Below are 8,525 nucleotides of genomic sequence, written 5' to 3'. Positions count from 1 at the left end.
CAATCAGAGTAGATTATACGGGGCTCACAAATGCGGAAGTAATAAATCAAAATACAAGTGGTCTATAAGAGCTGTGCATAGATCAAATGGGATGACATACATCTTTCTAAACTTTACAACTTGAGTACAACAAAGTAAAATACGTATTACATCTTGATCAAAAGGCTTCTCGAGCCGACATATACAAAATACAGTGAATACAAGCCAAGAAGCATGATTTTCAAGATTCGCCGACATAAAAGAAATGACATCGCCGACGTGAATACAAAACAAAGCCGACATAATCATGGATCCAAAACAAGCTTTCAAAAACACATTCTAGGCGTCGCCGGCGTCATGTTCATCACCTACATATATATAGAGAGGGTGAGCTTGGATACTCAGTGAATGGTACTAATAATAAATGTTTTGCATGAATATAGCCGAGGTCTTTCAAAACAAAACGTACCAAGATTATACAAACATTAGCCGAGATCCTTCCAGAGTAAAACACATCAAAACTTTATCACGACAAGAGATGGACCGTATTCCTCTATCAAATCTTACAAGTCTCAAGGGATGCTTACTAACATCGGCAAAACACAAATCAAGATTTTGATGAACCGTATTCATCTATTAAGTCTTACCAGTCTCAAGGGATGCTTACTAACATCGGCAAAACACAAATCAAGCTTTTGATGAACCGTATTCATCTATTAAGTCTTACCAGTCTCAAGGGATGCTTACTAACATCGGCAAAACACAAATCAAGCTTTCCGAACGAACAGATCCACGCGGTAAACCGTCAGTGGCAAAACAAAGGCTGTACGATCCGTAATCGATTAGTCAAAGGTACTGCGAAAGTTTAGAGTCCTCCAGCACAAGGGATTTTCATACTTAGTACTGCGAAAGTTTAGAGTCCTCCAGTACAAGGGACTTTCATACTCAGTACTGCGAAAGTTTAGAGTCCTCCAGTACAAGGGATCTTCATACTTAGTACTGCGAAAGTTTAGAGTCCTCCAGTACAAGGGACTTTCATACTCAGTACTGCGAAAGTTTAGAGTCCTCCAGTACAAGGGACTTTCATACTTAGTACTGCGAAAGTTTAGAGTCCTCCAGTACAAGGGACTTTCATACTCAGTACTGCGAAAGTTTAGAGTCCTCCAGTACAAAGGACCTTTCAAAGGTGACATCAAGACAAAGCTTGTACTTGATACATCAAATAGGCTATTCATTCATGCTTAACAAATACTTTTATCAAAACAAAGCAAAGCAAGATTTAACAAAGCAGTATAACATAGCTTTATTAAAAATACCACTCACATAGATTTTCCTCGGGTGTAGGCTCAAAGCAAAGATCAAGGACCTACAATCACATGGCAATCACATTCTCAAAACAAGCTTCACATGCATGCAAATGATCCCGGCATTCTCACCAGATCCAAGTCAACATCAAAGCAAAACATGCTGGGAGTTTAAACACTGCTCCCGTCTCATGAAACACACTGGGCACCAACCAGGTCTTTGCCTAGGTCCCACACCTCCTTGCCGAGGTGTGGTCCCGATGGCCTCATTCAAAAGCCAAGTCGGGAAAACCTGGGCTTCCCTTTGAAGAACATGAAGAACATGATGAACATGATCATGAAGAAGATGAAATGCTAAGATCATCACTTGTTACAAAAACCAGAGATTTCATGCCATGAGTTCAAAACATGGACCTGGGTACCCATACAAGAAGGTCATGCAAGGACAAACACAAAAACATGGTTCTTGTTCCAAACTTTCGGATCAAAACGAGATTTTACTTCAAGAACACATGAATACTATTTTTCTCTTTCGAAACCAACTCCAAATCAATGCATGACATGCAAAACAGATTCGATCATGCAATGCAGCTAGGTGATCAATAAGAACAACAAGAGTAGGTTAAGATTTTAACCTCAAAACTCGAATCCAACGGTTCAAACCTCAAAGATCAAGCTTGGAAGATCTATTCTCACTCAAGAACTTCTCCTCCTTTCTCTAGAGCTTCTCTCTCTAAAGGCAAAGATTTGAGACAAAATGATTTGTTTCTAGGTCTGCCGGCTGTCTTAACAATCAGCTCGGACACGTGGCGCTACCGGGTTGGTTCAACTCAAAAGGTGATTGATTGATAAGACAAGCCTATGACAAAGCGTATGCAGCAAGCTCGGGCAAGACACTTCGGCAAGTAATGATGTCGGCTAAGGTCAAAGCTTCGGCAACAGGGTAACAAAGACATCGGCTAGGAAGGACGACACTTGACTAAGCTGTGCCACACCTTGGCCGGGGTGTGCCACACCTCGGTCTAGGCCATACCTGCCCAAGGACAAGAATCACTAAGTGCAAAACATCTCTGCTTCAAGCCCGAGGTGAAGATGGGATCAACCAAATGGTTCCAAGACAGTTCTAAGTACAAAGGTTCAAAGGTGAACTAAGCTCAAGATGACCTCGGCTACACACCAAGCAAGGAACAAAATCATGCAAGCAATACTTAAACAAAACAAGGCAAGGCAAGACTTGCAAAACTACATAACAAGACAAGATCACGCATGAATGTATGCAAGTATGACAAGAGTAAGGTGAAGGTTGCTACAAACTAACTGCATAACTCAACCATAAATACTTTTCCATAACCATTACCATTTGTCCATTTGAAAACCCCTCTTTTTAATTTCAAATCCAACACTAAGTTTTTCTTAAAATTCCAAAATCATGAGATTTTTTTAAATAGACAAATAACTAAGTTAAAAATCATACTAAAGGTTGAAAAAATCTCCATCTTGAAGCTCGAAGATAACGGAGAGCAAGAGTTGAAGTTGAGTGGAGAACGAACTATTTGAAGTTGAAAACGAAGCCCTCGATGTGTTCTATCTTTTTTCCCAATGGACAAGGGTTCAGAAATCAATTGATTAAGATATATTTAAAGGTTCAAGGATGAGTTTTAGAGAGAAAGAGAGAGAGTATAGTGATTCTGGTTTAGACCCATCCCGTTGATGTTTTGAATCCAAATTTCATTGCCTTATTCAGATGTTTATACCTTCTTTCTCCTTATTCCTCATTGAGTTTGGTTATTAGAGTGCGTTGGTTGTGTATGGATCAGGTTGGTTGGTAGTTGGTCCAAATTGTTGTTGCCTAGAATTTGGCCTCTTTGCTCGAGCGAAGCTTCTTGCGCTCGAGCAAGCTTTGTGGGCTCCCATTACTTTTGCAGGCCTACAGAGATACTGGAGAGGTAGTGTTCTTTGCTCGAGCGAGACTTCTTGTACTCAAGCGATGGTCTTCTCTTTGTAAAACTTCTAGGAGAATGTATTCTACGCTCGAGCGAAACAACTTATTGTATCTGGTCGCTCAAGCGACAAATCTTGCGTTTGAGTGAACTGTACATATATCAGTTCGTAAAAGTCACTTTTTACATCCCTTTTTCATCTCTCTCTCTCTCCTTCTAAAAGATTTTAAAACCCTAAGTTGAGACTCTCTCTCTCTCTAAAACTGACATTCTCTCTACAAATACACCCAAATCTAGGGATTTCTTCACCCTACTCCCTTTGTTAGAAGGTAGAGCACACCTAGAGCTTCGTTTTGATCCGGACAAAGTTGGGTTTCAGCGTTGTTGAAGTTTTCTCTCTCTCTCTCTCTCTCTCTCTCAATCATCTTCTAAGCTTGAGGTGGGGACTCTCTACACTCTTTTATGATTTTTAACTTAGTTATTTGTCTTTATAAAGCAATCTCATGATTTTGGGAAATTTTGGACAAACCTAGGGTTTTGGTTTAAAATCAAAAGAGGAGTTTTTAGATGGATGTATTAAAAATGGTTGTGGAAATGGAAATGAGGTTGAATGTTGTAAATTTATTGATTTCGATACTCAAAATATGTTTTGGAAGAAAATGGAATTTTGCCCTAAATGTCTCAAATGTTGATTCTGTATAAATAAATGGAATTGGTGTTAGAAATGTGGAATTGGATGGATATTGATATAGACAGTAGAGTTAGATGTGTATTATCATCCACCTCTTGAAAATATGGAGAGTTTGTTTTGTTAATGATTGTATATCTGTCTAGAAATATCTGTTTTGGCTATCGGTGAAGGATATCTTTGATTGTTGTAGAAATTGCATGCGAATTAGGAGAATTGAAACTTTTTTCTTATTCATTTGCATTGGGCATTATCTTATGTCTATACATTGAAAATGTTATCGTTTTGAGAATATGGGTGAATATGAGAAGAGATTGTTGTTACATTAAATAAGTTGGTCTGTGTGTCTAGGGTGAAAGTCCCGAAAACTGTGCATATACATGGGTCTGATCCTGTAGAAAAAATTTCCATGAAATGGCAATTATAGTGCTCGTATAGCTGACGTTTACATGGGTCCCGATTTATGATTTCCTCTAGAGAAAATTTTCAGGAAAGGTTGTATTGTTTTGAAATTCTCAGAGTGTGAATCACCTTCCTATTTTCTATTGCAATGGAAATGATTTATGAATTAGGACATGAATTTGGCATTGCATAGTTTTGAAAAGAGATATAAATACGTTTTGGCTAGAACAGGGCATATGCATTCACCTTATAGCTTTGTTAAGATTCATATATTGTGTTGGATTATCTCTGCTAGGCTTTGGCTCACCTTATGCGGAAAAAAAAACATTTCAGGTGCTGATGATATGCCTTTGCCAAGGCAACAACTTGGGAGGACTTAGAGCGAGAGCTTCTTTTGTGTATTCATTGTATTTATTTTATACAAGCCAAGGGCTTTAACTATATATTGGACTTAAGTCCACTTTTGCTGTAACCAAGAACTATTTTGGAAAGCTGTAAGCCTTTAGGGTATTTATTAATCTGTCTCACTTCCACATCTTATCTCTTGTCGTACATTTGCTATAGATTCAGGGTTAGACTTATGAATTTATATCTGAATATGTCATCTCTTGTACAAGCTATTGAGTTAAATGAATGATAATTATATCATCACCTGTTGTTAAGTATCGATATTTTGAATGGTTTACTGCATTTATTTCAGGGCATTACAACCTGGTATCAGAGCGTACCGGGTTTGAATATTTTGGGTATGTAGGAAGTGGTTACTACTACAATTGGTTTGTCTTGCTTGATAAAGACATTTGTATGTACGGTACGCTATGTGATAACGTGCTTATGTGATTATATGGGTATAGAATTTAATTTCTAGGGTATTGATTGGGTCTACAGGTTTTTAGAAGTCTTATTAGAAGAGCACCTGATCACTGTTGTTTCTAATTGGAACTCTGGAAACGCTGCGGGATGGTCATTATCCAGGAAAGAAATTTGTATGTGTTTATGTGACTATGTGCTTATGTGGAGTGAATTTTTGTTGCCCACCGCATTAGGATGTGAGTGAGTTAGTTTCAGCATATTTGTAAATGTTCTAATTTCTTTTGTTACCTTTATTAGGATGTCAGGACATGGATGTGATGGTGGCAGGTGTGGTAGGCCTAGAAGGCGTGAGGTGCCTTTACCAGATGAGATTCCGACACAAGAAGAAGGGGTTGGATAGGCCAATGTGGTCGAACCAATTAGTTAGCAGACCATGGGCGCTTTGGCCTGCGAAATGGCTAGAGCTTTGCAAGAATCCATGGACATTCTTAGGGCTAAGAATCAAGTCTAGGCCCAAGTAGCTGAAGCAGGGCCATCATTCTTAAAGAGGGAGTTCTTCTAGTCTAATCTGGACGAGTTATTAGGTGACCCTAAGGAGCCACTAAAGGCAGATAAGTAGCTAAAACAGATGGTGAAGACGTTCGAGATGCTTGGTGTCGAGGACGACAGACTGAGAGTGACCTTGGTATCCTTCCAATTGAAAGAGGAAGTGGGTCAATAGTGGAAGTATACGTGGGGGCGCATTGGGGTGACTTGAGAGGCTTTTGTCAACGCCTTCCAGGACAAGTTCTTGCCTCTCACTATTAGGGAGAAGGTGAGAGACCAGTTTCTGAAGTTCAAGCAGCTTAGTTTGCTTGTGGCCGAGTTTGAGGCAGCTTTCACAAGCCTCTATAGATTTGCACTAGAACTCATGGTGACAGAGGAATGTCATTGTATTGAGTTCGAGATGAAACTAAGGACCAGACTTCTTTTCAAAGTAGCTGGGTCGATTATTAGGGACTATGGATGCCTTGTAGAGGCGGCGGGTCATCTTGAGACCATAGTTCAAGTAGAGAAGGAGCAGATGAGGGGCTCCAGAAGGAGTCAAGAGGTTTAGGGGAACAGTCAAGACAGTAAGAGGTAGAGAGGTCACGCTTCATAGCAGTTCCAGGCTGCACAGTCTAGATGCACTTTCTCTGTGCTAAGTTCGGGTTCAGGGAGAGGTAATCTAGGAGGTTTCTCTTGTTACAAGTGTAGATAGTTGGGTCATAAGTCTCTAGCTTGCCTGAAGAGAGGATGAGGGCAACAATCTGCACCATCTACGGCTCGTTCTCAGTGCCAGAGTCTAGGGAGAGGGCAACTGCCTACTTGCTATCAGTGTGGGCAGTCAGGGTATATGAATAGGTTTTTCCCTCAGTTGGGTGGCACACCTGGTGCATCTGGTTCGAGGCAGACATAGAGCCACTAGCCTGCACAGTCTGCATAGGCCTCAAGAGCAATTATGGAGCCTTTTTGGCTCAATTAGTGCATCAGACGTATGCTCCGAGGGGTGAGCAGGTAGAGCAGAGACCTTTAGGGCTTGTGTATGCTGTTACCATGCCAGATTTAGTGCCAGCGCCTTCAGTTATGAGAGGTACTTTCTTGTTATGCAATTCTATTTCCAATGTATTAATTGAGACGGGTGCATCCCATTCTTTCATCCCATCTGTATTTGCATTGGCATTGGGGTTAGAATTGGCTTAGTTAGCATCTCCACTCAGTGTAGAGCCACCTATTGGTAGTGAGATTGTTTTGGAACAGGGGTGTCGGGGTGTGAGATAGAGGTTGCCAGTCACCGACTTCCTTTTGCATTTGTATTGATTGATATGTCGAGTTTTGATGCTATATTGGGTATAGACTGGTTGTCATCAAATCGGGTTGTTATAGATTGTTACCGTTAGAGGGTTACTGTATGTACCTTGAGTAGTGATTGTTTTTATTTCATGGGGGACAGAACCGATAAGGCTTTATCACCTGTATGTGACCCGCGATGGCAGAGCGAGTTTAGTTGTCTCCTTGCAAATCTCTTAGGTAGTGAGTGTGACGGAGTTCGAGTTGATTTACCAAGGGTAGTTTGTGAATACCCGGATGTCTTTCCTAAGGATCTCACTAGTTTACCACCTCACCATGTGATCGAGTTCTCTATTGACTAAATGCCTGGCAGGGCACCGATTTCTATGACACCGTACTGATTTGCACACGCCGAGTTGAGTAAGTTGAAGATTCAACTCCAAGAATTGCTAGATAAAGGTTCTATATGCCCTAGTACTTCACCTTGGAGAGCACCAGTTCTCTTTGCCAAAAAGAAAGATAGTGCGTTGCGACTTTGTATAGATTATCGGCAGTTGAACCGGGTAACAGTTAAAAACAAGTACCCAATTCCTCGTATAGGTAATTTGTTCGATCAGCTGAAAGAGACTTGTTTTTTTTCTAAGATAGACTTGAGATCGGGTTACCACCAGTTGAGGATAAAGGAGGAAAATATCCAAAAGGCGGCATTCCGTATGCGGTATGGCCATTATCAATTCTTAGTGATGCCTTTTGGGCTAACCAATGCACCAGCCGTGTTTATGGATCTAATGAATAGAATATTCCATGAGTTTCTAGATTGTTTCGTAGTCGTCTTTGTTGACGACATTCTGATTTACTTAACCTCTGAGGAGGAACACGAGGAACACTTGTGAGTTGTGCTTGAGTTGCTTAGAGCCCACAAGTTGTATGCTAAGTTGGGGAAGTGTGAATTCTGGTTGAAAGAAGTTAAATTCCTAAGCCATGTGGTATCTGGGGAAGGAGTGACAGTAGACTCTTCTAAGATAGAAGCAGTATGAGATTGGGAAAAACCTAAGAATGTTTTTGCGATCCGTAGTTTCTTGGGGTTGGCCGGGTATTATCATCGGTTTGTGAAGGATTTCTCTAGATTAACCTCGCCTTTGATTAGACTAACAAGGATGGAAATCAAGTTTGTGTGGAGTGAGAATTGTAGGAAGTCATTTCAAGAGCTTAAGGTTAGACTTACCACTGCTCTGGTATTGATTATTCCAGAGAGGGGTTTGGGCTATTCAGTGTATTGTGATGCTTCACGGGACGGTTTGGGTTGTGTATTGATGCAAGAAGGGAAACTAACAACTTATGGCTCACGTCACGTAAAAACCCATGAGAGGAACTATCCTATCCATGACCTAGAGTAGCAGTAGTGATCTTTGCCTTAAAGATTTAGAGGTATTATCTATATGGTGAGAAGTTTGAAGTGCTTTATGATCATAAGAGTCTAAAATATCTATTTACACAGAAAGACTTGAATTTGAGGTAGAGGCGAGGGATGCAGTTTATATAAGATTATGATTTTGAGTTGCATTATCATCTAGGAAAGGCTAACGTAGT

This window comes from Camellia sinensis, chromosome 1, assembly GCF_055761805.1.
Source record: "Camellia sinensis isolate YWXY chromosome 1, ASM5576180v1, whole genome shotgun sequence".
Taxonomy (NCBI): Eukaryota; Viridiplantae; Streptophyta; class Magnoliopsida; order Ericales; family Theaceae; genus Camellia; species Camellia sinensis.
Note: the sequence above shows the minus strand (reverse complement) of the source record.